Source organism: Sinocyclocheilus anshuiensis, unplaced genomic scaffold (genome assembly GCF_001515605.1).
Source record: "Sinocyclocheilus anshuiensis isolate Anshui unplaced genomic scaffold, SAMN03320099.WGS_v1.1 scaffold1083, whole genome shotgun sequence".
Lineage (NCBI taxonomy): Eukaryota > Metazoa > Chordata > Actinopteri > Cypriniformes > Cyprinidae > Sinocyclocheilus > Sinocyclocheilus anshuiensis.
The window spans coordinates 216,418-228,942 of NW_015544206.1; the positions used below are offsets into that span (position 1 = coordinate 216,418).

At 34.8% G+C, this 12,525-nt stretch overlaps 1 long non-coding RNA gene across 1 annotated transcript in view; it reads right to left on the reverse strand.

Moving 5' to 3' along the window:
• Positions 1 to 4,966: 4,966 nt before the first annotated feature.
• LOC107696912 (uncharacterized) overlaps positions 4,967 to 12,525 on the reverse strand; it is a 52,709-nt gene continuing 45,150 nt past the window's right edge. The window contains exons 3-4 of the long non-coding RNA XR_001635135.1: positions 5,390 to 5,443; positions 4,967 to 5,148 (exon numbers count right to left, since the gene is read on the reverse strand). This is a non-coding gene — a long non-coding RNA (uncharacterized LOC107696912). The remainder of the gene's footprint in view (positions 5,149 to 5,389; positions 5,444 to 12,525) is intronic.

Sequence of the window (12,525 nt, forward strand, 5' to 3'; positions counted from 1 at the left end):
AACGAGAAGGAACTGAAACAGCGTTCAGTAATTATGGACTTAAATTATGGAGCTTTATTTTACAAAGCGTTGTTTTTTTGTTCTTTTTCTAGACGCATTATGCTGCATGACTATATGCCCTTTACCAGTACCAGCTGTTGGAAATCAATGTACATATTCATGTTTTCCATCACCTTCAATTATTGCCTAGTCTTTTAACTCCTGCTTGGGGCTGCTACATCATTCATTTGATCACATCTTTGGAGCTCTGTGTTATAATGGGTCATCACGTATTCAGTTTTGACATTTAATGAGCGGGGTAGTCATTTATGTGTCTTATTATTTATCTTTCTTTCTCGTGTTTGTGTCAAATCAACTCTGGTCTCTCTTATCATTTTGGGTGATGCAAACTAATTAAAAGTACCCTCATAAAAGCTTTTAAAAACCTAACCAGATAATGCATGACATTTTTGATGTGGAAGATACATGCCTTAATTGTACGCAATTTGACTTTCTGTCCCACCCCAAGAGAAAAGCACAGCAATAGTAGGTCACAATGGATGAGATGTGAGGTTGCAAGCATCTATCAAATCCTCACTGTATTTTTCAGGCTGAAACACTTTTCTGCATGCATTGCATCAGGCCTCAACTGATGGGCCATATTGAAAGGGTCACAGAAAGCAGGGGGAAAATGCAAATTAGGCTTATCAATTTAATTTAATGTTCATTTTAAAATGTGATGCAATTTACCATGCCCTCTAATATTTGTTAACTCCGTAATAAGGTATTTTCTAACCATCATGGAAATTCAAGCCTGAAGTATCCATTCTTGTTTTTGTGAGTCTGCTTAAAAACACTTAAAAACCAAATGTAAATGTGAAATACAATGCAACAGCCAAATGTGTATGAAGACCAATAAATAAGCAAAATATGTCAATGCAAATTAATAGATCCTACATAAATAGCTGTGAAGACTCTATTGTAAAGTTAGTTTAACTATAGGTCAGTTATATACTTTATTTCCATATAATTGAATATCAGCCGACATGTATTTAACAATATATGAACTTCTAAAGCCACTTTTTGTCTATTAAATGCTTTGCGAAGCAAATTTTAATTTGATGATTCTCAACAGATATTTGCAATCGATTCTGATTAATTTGACGGATTAATTGGCATAATTGATTTAATTAAATTAATTAGCAGGCATACAAATTGATTTGCAGCCATAATAATATGCAACTAACCACATAATCATGCATAGTTAGTACAGAGCAATAAACAGGCTTATTAAAAGGAAGGCGGGAAAAATTCCCATTCAATCAAAACTATGGTAATTCGGGACAATTTCATCTGTATATTACAATATAGCCAAATTACACAGATGCCAATATGGGAATATGCATGAAAACACACATACACGAAACTACACAAGGTAAATGTCTGCTGAAAGCATAAAACCATTGCATTTCAAAAGACATTTACACTAACCAAAACAGTGAATCGCCCTATTCCTGTCCTATTCTTGATGTCCAATGCAGTGAAACCAGCTGTCACCATAATGATGAAAGTGACGCTACTGGCGTGTCTCCAAGTGCTGATGTGTGACATTCAGAGAATGTCACATTTTACAGTGCCTGATAGTTTCATAAAGATGTCAATCATCTTCCCACCAGTCTCGAAAGCTTCCAAATTATAGAAATATACGGTATATGCACATATGCATCCTGCTGAAGGCATTTAGAGCTTATATTATCCCTCAGGGACCAATAAATTATATGACTCATCTCTCCATCCACTCTTACAAAAAAAAAATTTGGTCTAAAACACGTCTGGTTTTTTAGGGAGGCTTAAGTATTTTAGGATCAGTACTGTAGTTGTTATGAAACTGATTTGTAATACCATAAGCAGAATAAATTTTGCATTTGCATAAACATCATTTTTGCATGCTGTTCATGTGCTAATTATTCAGTCGATCTCCTGTACAGTTGACAGTTCCCAATTCAAAACCAGCTGTTGTCGTTTTATGTTTTGATTCATTAGGACAACCTGGTGGAGCATGCATCTTGAATTTGAAAGGCATAAACACTGTATGTCAAGCTCTGCTTTAACCTGTACTTCAGTACTGTGACTAACTTCTCCAATCTTCTGGTGACCCTAATAATCGAGATTGTTTTTCTAGCCTATCAGTGGCACTTCCACCTCAGCTTCACACTTCTAATCTTAGCATGAAATTGCTCATTTTTTTCATCCCTGCTGAAGGTTCCTAAGTGGATACTTGCTGCTTGTTTGCTTCTACCGCTGATAAGGATACTTTGCCTCCAGAACCATGAAGTAAAATGCACTTGGAGTTGCAATTTTGAGGTTTCTTTAGACTGAATGCACATTTCTTCATAGAAAATTGCAGGTCCGATTTCAAGCAAGGTATATATGCAGTAGGTTGTCACAACATGACTTTTCTAGAACAAATCACAGTTTTTCGCTGAGTAAATCTCACAAAGCTGAGGAATTATATTTTGCATAAAGAAAATTAAAGGGGTCATATGATGCGATTTCAATTTTTCCTTTCTCTTTGGAGTGTTACAAGCTCTTGGTGTAGAACAATTTGCATTGTAAAATTTGTTTTATGAAAATTAAACATATTTATACACAACAGTATTTTTACCATCATGCATTGTGAAGTTGTATTTTTTATTTTTTTTTAATTCCAATCACTTTAAATAAATAATTTATTATGTCTAATATATATATATATATATATATATATATATATTTATTTATTTATTTATTTATTAAAGGCACAGATACAAAAAAAATATAATTTTCTTCATGCAATATAAATATATATATGTTGTATATACAATATATTGTATAATTATTTTGCATGCAGAAAATTATTAATGATTTATATATTACTATACTATTATATATTACTATGTCTACTATATATTTTTATTTAGCATTAATAAGCAATAATGTGTATAAGTACTTTACAACCCACAAATAAAATGTAATAAGTAATTTAATAATTAAGATAATTTTCTTTATCTTAAAAATTCCTCTGGTTTTTTGTCTCTCTCTCACTCTATATATGTAAACTTTCAATTTAAAAATACTGGCAAATATTGATCAAAAGGAATCTGTGTGAGCAGGTCTATTTTGATTGTGACTGGCTCAGGCTGATCATTTAGACAACAACAGTATCAATTCCATCACTTCCTGCAACAAAACAGGCCTAACAATAATTACTTTAAATTTGCACTCCAAATTAAAATGCACGCGGCTCTGCAGGAGTAAGCCAAGGACATTTATTAGCAATCTTAAAACAACAGGCTAAATGGATGAGATAAAAAGGCGAGGTGTATTAATAGACAGCAGTTGGCACATTTTCCAGAGCCTGCAGCATTTTCCGAGGGAGAAAGCAATGCATGTTCTGTGTCAGGAGCCTGCAGACTGACGGAACAGAGTGAAGATGCTAATATTATGTGTATGTGCATTACATGCCAAATGGATTCCACTGCAGGGTGAAGAGGGATTTGTTTCATGAGCTGTGAATAATCAAATCAGATAGATCAATGTAAAAAAAAAAAAAAAGTGTTTCTGTATCATATTTAAAAAGTAATTACTGTCAAATCTGCAGTTGTGTTTGGTGACTGATAACTGCCATATAAAATGTGTAGCATTCTGAGGAATATTAAGTGACTTCACGTTGTCGTATCCTGAAGAAGCCATTCATATCACCTCAGAGTATTGCGTATCGTGTGTGAGAAGAATAAAACATTACACAGATAATTCTATGCTGTGCTTCTGTCCTTCCTCCTGAGTCTCACACTCTTTGCATAAGACGCACAATCCTTGTATTTACTTGGATCGAAAGCAATGATAAAGTCAACATGAAATCCAACCTGACTCCATTGATGTCCTTAATATTATAAAATCTAATATGAATCATAAAAATGATTCAGTATATGTCATTGCGAAAAAAATAAAATAAATCAAAAGTTTGGAATTGGTCAGGTTTTTGTTTATGTTAAGGCTTTATTTATTTGATCAAAAATACAGTAAAAACAGTAAAAATGTGAAAGGCTCAAGAAACACTTCTTATCATTATCAGTTTTGAAAACAACTGTGCTGCTTTTTTCAGGATTCTTTGATGAATAGAAAGTTCAAAAGAAACACATTTATTTGAACTAGTTTTGTAACAATTTAAACTTTTTTTTTTTGTCAGGAACCACAAATTTAGGAAGAGACTGCCTGACCGTAAAAACTACAAACCACAGTTCATTTTGTTTATACGTGCGGATTAAGGATGTTTTATCTGAAATAGTTCACAACGCAATCATTTAAACACTGTAATTGCATAGCAGTGCCAGTCTGTGAGTGCTTATAAAGAAAACACTGAAATTTGCAGAACTGTGTGCAGACTTTTCAATTAGAATTTTTATCTGTCTAAAAGTAGTAATTAGTGATTATTTCACAGACATAACCCAGAAAAAGAGCAGTTCTGCTTTGAGGATATCTAGTTCACTTGCCAACAACGGTCTCAAATAAAAATGAAAACAAAAGAATGTAGCCTACACTCTTAAAAAATGCTGGGTTAAAAACAACCCAACTTGGTTTATTTGGCAAATATTAGACAGACCACGTGCTGGATTATTTTGACCCAGCTGGTTGGGTTAAATGTTTTTACCCACTATGCTGGGTTGTTTTATTTAACTCCCTGGGGTCGACGGTCGCGCCAACTATTGTTTTAAACTTATTATATTGCTGGCTTAAAATAGACTGGAATTAAAAAAATAAAAAAATCACACACAGAATTACTAGAGGCAACAGTAATAATCAAAAGATGAACATTTATTATTAAGCATGATCACATGGACAAAATACAAGACAAATTGAATTTATTTAGGTGAATACAGCATAGTTTACAATATTACATACATTACAAGAAATAAAAAATGTTAAACATTTAAAAGTAGCATTTTAATTTAAGTGTATTCAACCGTTCTCTGTAATCACTTTTTACCGAAATAGTGCTAATTCTCGTGCCGGTGTGACGCTGAAATCTGAGCCAGTGAAGAGCTGCTGTTTGCCGGGGGAACTGTGAACTTCAGACCGCGACCTCGCGTTTCACTCGTAGCTGAGAGATGGCGTGACTGACTCCAAAACCTGCCCAAAAACAAATAGTACTGATATTAGAGAACATATTTTAACATCAAATTAAATTAAACTCCGTATTATAATGAATAATTTCCATTTATGTTATGCAAGGCAAAAGGCGTTTCCAGCGTGAAAGGACCGCTGCTGACGCAGCTGACTGACACCTCGACTGACAACTTATGTTGTGTTGCATAAAATAATATAATTTACCACAGTAAAGACTTTATAAATGAAATAAATGTATACAAACCTTTATTTCGCTGAAGAAGTGCACCAAATCGACAGCGCTGAGAACCGCTCTTTCCTGTAGAGGACACAAAAAGCCTGTACTACTGTAACTCAGCAGCTGGGTTTTTCGTAGGAGACAGGCTCAACCCAGCGGTTAGGTAGAAAAAAAAATAACCCAACATTAAAAATGACCCAGCAACTTACACTCTAAAAAATGCTGATTTAAATATAACCCAGCGCTGGGTTAAAAAGGGACAAACCCAGCTATTGGGTTGTTTTGAAACAACCCAACCGCTGGGTCAAAACAACCCAATAGCTGGGTTTGTCCCTTTTTAACCCAGCGCTGGGTTATATTTAACCCAGCATTTTTTAGAGTCTAGTTACAGAAAAACTACCCAGCACCTGGGTATTATAAACAAATATTAAAAATAACCCAATAAAATTACCCAACAAGCTGAATCCAGCATTTGGGTTAAAAAATAATAATAACCCAGCACCTGGGTAAAAATATTAAAAACAACCCAATAAAATGACCCAACAAGCTGGTTAAAAAAAAACCCAGCATTTTTTTTTTAGTGTACTAGAAAAACAAAATAACTTAAAGGGATAGTTCACCCAAAAGTGAAGATCAAGTCATCATTTACTCACCCTGGTGTTGATCTCATTTCTAATAGCGCGCCTCCCATCACAATAAGCTTTGTGCTGTTATTTTTGATATGAAACAAAGTCTCAGATCTCAAATTCTGTCAATTTTATCACAATATTCAAATAATAAATACCGTTTTGATGCTGTTTAATGTGGAGTGCAAGAAGTGGCAGTGCAAAACACATGAACTGATCATCTCCTCCGCTTTAATACAGTAGAATATAGGCCTAATTATGTAATTGTGAAGTCAGTATTATAACTTTATTATTATGAAACATTCATTGAGTGTAATTTAAGTGTTTGCATACAAATCAGTTCAACATCAATATTATAATAATGTAGTACCAACTGGCTCTCATGTAGCTATATAGCTATATTTTATAGCATTAGTTGAGAGATTTTTTTTTTTCCTTGAGAAAAAAAATGAATATTGATTTCTCACAACTTGTGTTTTTCCTTGGCGAGTTGGAGTGGATTGCAGTGCTAATAGAGTCTCATGAGCGCACAGTCTTGCACAGAGACCAACAGCCAAGGTGAGGATTTTTTGGCTGTCATAAAAACTTGACGGATTTATTTAAACATAAATTAAATACTGAAGATTACATAAATGAAACCCATAAATTTTATTCTCTTGAACTGAGGTGCTGCAATCTGTCACTCCACATTAAACAGCACCAAAACGGCATTTATTGTTTGGATATTGTAATAAAATGGACAGAATTTGAAATACAGTATGAGACTTTTCATATCAAAAGTAGCAAGACATTTAAATAATACAGTAAACTTCGGTTTGTTTTTCTCCAAACTCTATCATATAGGCCTACACCCATAACACTTGAAATATACGACACATTTAGCATGGGACCCTTCTGTGATACTTCTGCATCTTTTTTTTACTTTTGCATCAAAGCTTAATGCCAGGGTTGCCAGGTATGCGAAACAAAACTAGTCCAATTTCTATTCAGAACTAACCCAAAACTAGCCCAATGGTGTTTTTTCCCGTGGTTTTTCCCCACCAGTTAAATTGCATTTTGAGGGTGGGGGAGATCTCGCAGACTAAAAAACAACCCGCGGCAACAAAAGTAGCCCAATTTTGCGATAAAACCACAGACTTGGCAACACTGCCTGATCGCAATCCACTGCCATTAAATATGGACCAATGTGGGAACATTCTATAAAAAAAGAAAGAAGGGAATATGGCATTAGAACAACAGCAGGGTACATAAATGATGACTTAATGTCATAGATAATCCCAAAATAAAAAAATAAAAAAAACATTGTTTTCATAATGCAAGGTGCAATGTGATGTAATCAAACACCACTATTGTTCATGTCGCATTTCATTGTTATGTCCGACCTTTCAGACATATTTGCATTACACTGGCTCGTTTAGCAGTAGTGGTATGTAACATATTTTATGTGAATACAATATGCATACCTGCTGTTAACAGGATGCTCCAGTGTTTAGGCTGACTAATCACCACCTATCTGAACGATCAGGCTAGTGCTGCTTCCTCAAGAAAGTTTATCATTCTCACTTGTTTTAAGCCTTGTCAGTTTAATCATTAAAGTGCCATTCAAACACAAGACCGCGTGAAAGAGATTTCAATGCGGTACTGTGATAGATTGTTACTGTGCGCACACACGCTATGGCTGCACGATTAATCAAATGTGATTGTCATGCGTATCTTGTCAGTAAAGCCGGTTCTGTGATTAGTAGTAAATCTCCAGCACGTGCTTTCAGATGGAGCAGCATTTACTACACAGAGCCGTAGTTCACTGACAAGCTACGCAAAATCACGTTCATAATCGCAGACGATTTAATCGCGCGATTATGAAATCAAATAAATCGTTCTGCGATTATGAAAGCTGTTTGCGTAGCTTGTCAGTGAACTACGGCTCTGTGTAGTAAATGCTGCTCCATCTGAAAGCACGTGAAAATACCACATTTAATAACATGTTTTTACTCCAAAATCACTTCATAACGTCAGTCGAGTATTTGAAATAAATCCTTCTGTGAAATGATGTGGCTTCTTACACAGAAGGCACGCAACACATTTCATAGTATTCTAAGCAGTGATAAAGGCTATGTCGATTAGCATTGCATTATTATATACATTATTATAATAAAAATTATAGTAAGACGAACTCAGATAAACCATATATTGTCGTAGTCGTGTGTTTATTAGTCACGTTGAATTAATGAAAGCAGTTAAATCTTCTGTTTATTCAGCAACCGCTATAGGCATTTCCTGGGTTTCTTCTGCAAGGCGTATTTGGAGTTTCAGCGCGAGAGCGCCCTCTGGCCTTCGGATGGAGATTTACTACTGATCACAGAACCGTGCTTCACTGAAAGATACGCATGACAATCGCAGCTTCTGCCTAATCGCGATTTATCGCCTTTGCGATTTAATTTCGATTAATCGTGCAGCCCTAGCACACGCACGCAAAAAGCCAGAGCTCGGACAGCTCGCAAGTACCAAAATTGAGTTCTCTTTCGCGTCTTCATCAGCAAATGTACACAAAATTATGTGAGAATGACTGTCTTGACAAGTATCCACACAAACACGTATTGTTTCTGACCCGCTCTTCATCCCAAACCAGCAGGTTCAAGACTTCTTCCACCCATAATGGTAGTACTGCTCGGTTCCCTTACCTTGTCAGCTCAAATGCATAAGCAGTTGTACTTATTATGGCTCAACAGTCCTTTCAAGTTCATCTTCCTCCATTTCAAAGCAAGCATGCATTCAAAAAGTAAAGAGATGCTTATATTTCTTCACTGGTCAAAGGAGCGAACCAACCCCGTGATGTCACATGCTTTTGCAAGATGACGGCGCCCTTGCTCCAAAAGCTATAACAAAACATCTTTTTTTTTCTTTAATATGGTTACATTAATCATGTTTGTTATTGATTTTTTCATTAAAGTGAAAATCACTTTACTAAATTGTGTAAACTTGACTGACTGCTTCACTTCCACTTTAAGTCTTGTTTTCTAAAAAAAAAATGTACAATTAAGTGAATTTATATTTAAAACAAGAAAAAAAAGGTAAAAAAATATATATTTTTCCCCTTTGAATTAAGTTGTTATTATTTAATTAATTTTTTTTCCTCGCTTTAAGCATAAACTCGCTTAATTCTGATATATTAACATCTATAATCATTTTGTTTCTCAATGCATCTTTATTCAAGACTGTTTAGATATTTTTTCTGGAAAACAAAACCTTTTTTTATTTAGGTGCACCTGATGTTCAACCAAACAGCAGTGTTTCTGTTATTTACTCACTGTGTCTCTCGCTTCTCCTGTCCTACTGACATAATGCAACTATTTCTGTTTTTCTTCTTCAATTTTTTCCTCCATCAGTTAAAGATAGACACTTAGTGCCCTATCGGCTGAAAGCGGCATGCCCTCTCGAGCTGCGGCATATGCGCATATGCGCACACACACACACACTCTCACAGTGTGACAGCAGAGGTGTAGAGCTGAAGGGACGGTTGAGCTCAGGGGGTCAGAGGAATTCCTCCGTTATTAGAGAAATCCATTGGCACAATCGCTTCATAACTGCCCTTGCGGTCTCCTCTCTCTCTCAACACTAATTAAGGAAATTAAAGTGAGCAGAGAAGCATAGAGCAGAATTAATCTTGGATTAAAGGTGCAGATTAAAAACAAACTGTGTGGCAGGATGTTAATGCTATTTATATCACACCACGATGAGACTTCATCAAAGAAAGGAAGAATTTTGCCTGAACCCTTGACCCAGTGGCTAATTAAACAGAAAGGTAATTCTCATATTTGCAGAAAAAGGCTAAAAAACAGCATAAAACCACCATTAAAATTGGCAATACACTGCATTTCAAGTCATTTGAAGTCATATAACAGCTTGCTGGGGCTTCCATGGTGCTTTTACTGTCATTTTTGAGTTCAGCAGGTCTAAAGTATGCACATTAACTTTAATTGCATGAAAAAGCCAAGCTAGGACAAAGTGCTTTTGTGTTCCACAGACGAAATAAGGATTTTATGACCAAATTTTAGCTGAATTATTTCTCTAGAGCTAAAACACTTCACCTAGTTGGCCTACAACAAAACCTACCAAAATGTGCAGAATACAAGAGCACACTATGTTGAATACTGTTACTGTAAAACATCAGATGTTGAGAAAACTCAAAAACTTAAGGTATCAACTTAAATTTAGCCTGTGCTTCAATCAAATAATACAAGAAGTTCTATGAACTCAATAATAACAATACTGTTCCTTGGGAATTTAAAGTTAAGCACTAAGATTATGTAATAGTGATGTAGAACTTTCTTAGTTTTTCTTGTGTATCAGCTTGTTGAGTAAACAGAAAAGGTCATATATATATATATACACCAAAATAAGTTGTAGATACTCATTAAAATAGAAGAACAAAAATCCCTTTAATGGTAACTTGAAACATAACAATATAATCAAATATAAAATACAATCAAAAACTCGATGAAGAGATGAAACTGCTGTTAATTTTGAATAATAAATATACGTTATCGTAAGTGCCTGTGCATCGACCAAAAATACTAATTATTCAAGCGCATTAAACTGAGCATGCTCAGAAACATATTAGTTGGATCCTCACCACCAAACTTGACAATAAAGTTCTTGCCATTTAATATTTTAGGTTGTAATGGCCTAAAAATTGACTTGATATATTGACAGCTTTTTCTACACTCAGTAGTTCAATCACCTTTGAAACAGACTTTGTCTAACAAAATGAAAGTTAGATTTTTTTTTTTAAGTTCAACTTAACCTTCCAAGTAATATCAACTTTTGCCTGTTGAATACAAAAGAAGATATTTCAAAAAATGTTGGTAACCAAACAGTTGCTGGTAGCCACTGACTTCCCTAATATGGGGTGTGCACACCTCTGGGTGTGCATTTGCATACTGCCTTCACAGCCATCAAAAAGGAAATTGTTGCATGACCTACATGCTCATTTCACTCTTCAGTTTTACACATTTCCATGTTACCTGATGGGAGTACTAGTGAATGCCGTGGGTGGGTGTGTAAATGCAGTGTGCACATATACGCAATCACCTCTTGGATCCGATTCAAATTGGAATAAAGTAAAAATAAACTAGGTACAAATGAGGTCTGATTGCACATGCATTTTTTTCTTGCTACATTCTGTTATTGGAATTCCTCTGTCATCCTTTCCCAAAGGAAAGTAAAAGAATTTCAATTGTTACACATCTCTTTAAATGCTCTACATCTGTTAGGCTCTATGGACCTTTAAAAGTATCCTAGAAGTAGTCCATATGACTCGTGCAGTATATTCCAAGTCTTCTGAAACTACACAATGCTGTGATCATATGGCTCCATCATTGGATCTGGGCACAAACACAGGCTAGATATAAGGTTTAGAGTGTTTTCTTTGCACAAGCTCATTTGACTTCATAAGGCTTGGAATATAGTGCATGAAAGTAAATGAAGAGCATTAGCATGAGAGAGTTATATTTACCCTTTTTTGATGCCCAATTTGAGCATTATGAACTGTCATTGTGTAGCAATGAACTCCGTGAAGATTCTTCAAAAATGTATTTTGTATCGGATTTTTAACATTTGTGCATTTTTTAAATTGCATGTACAAACAATGAATTACAATTTTTGGGTGAGATGTTTCTTTAACCTCATAAAGCCTACGGTATTATATGAGACATGCAACTATGCAAATTACTAATGTGTCTAAATTATCAACATGGTCAATAACCTGTTCTACACATCTTCTGCATGCCTTCTGTCATCTGATTGATTCATACTTTCTTAGCAAGTAAAAGGCCTTTTAGTAGTATGTAATAGGTTTACTTGATTGTCCATACATTATTTTTTAGAAGAAAAAACATCATGTTAAAATATGAGCATCAAATATGATAAATCAGACTCTTTTTTTGCCCACACAATATAAAAAATTGAGTTTGATCATTTAAGCAATTAAATATCAATTAATAAGACATATTAATGGGAGATATAGAGTGACAACTATTCATATGCATTTTTAATACAATTAGTCTGCTACACTGTTATAAAGTAGTCATATAAATATCAGTAACTGCACCAAATTGTATATTGTTGCTCAGTTTGGGCCTCTGAATGAAATTAGGTGGTTTTTCCTCCTCGAGTATGAGCTCCACATTCTCCTATATCGTAGGAGCCGTAAAAGCCTGATTTATGAAATATGATGCACAACAAAAACACATATCTCTGATTTTCTCCTAGGTAACAATGAGATTAAAATAGAGCGCAAATGGAGACATTTGCTGAAATCTCCTGTTTAGATTTTACTTGATTTTTTTCCCCCTCTGTGATTAAGTTGCATGACTAATGTAAGTATAAAGTGCTTCTATAAAACACTGTAGCAGAAATCACAACTGAATTTGGACACTAGAACCATCACAAACAACAACACAGAATGCAAAATCTCTCTCCTCTAGAGGAGAATGTCTCAAACTGTGCTCAGATTTGCCTAGAAACATCTGAGGCATA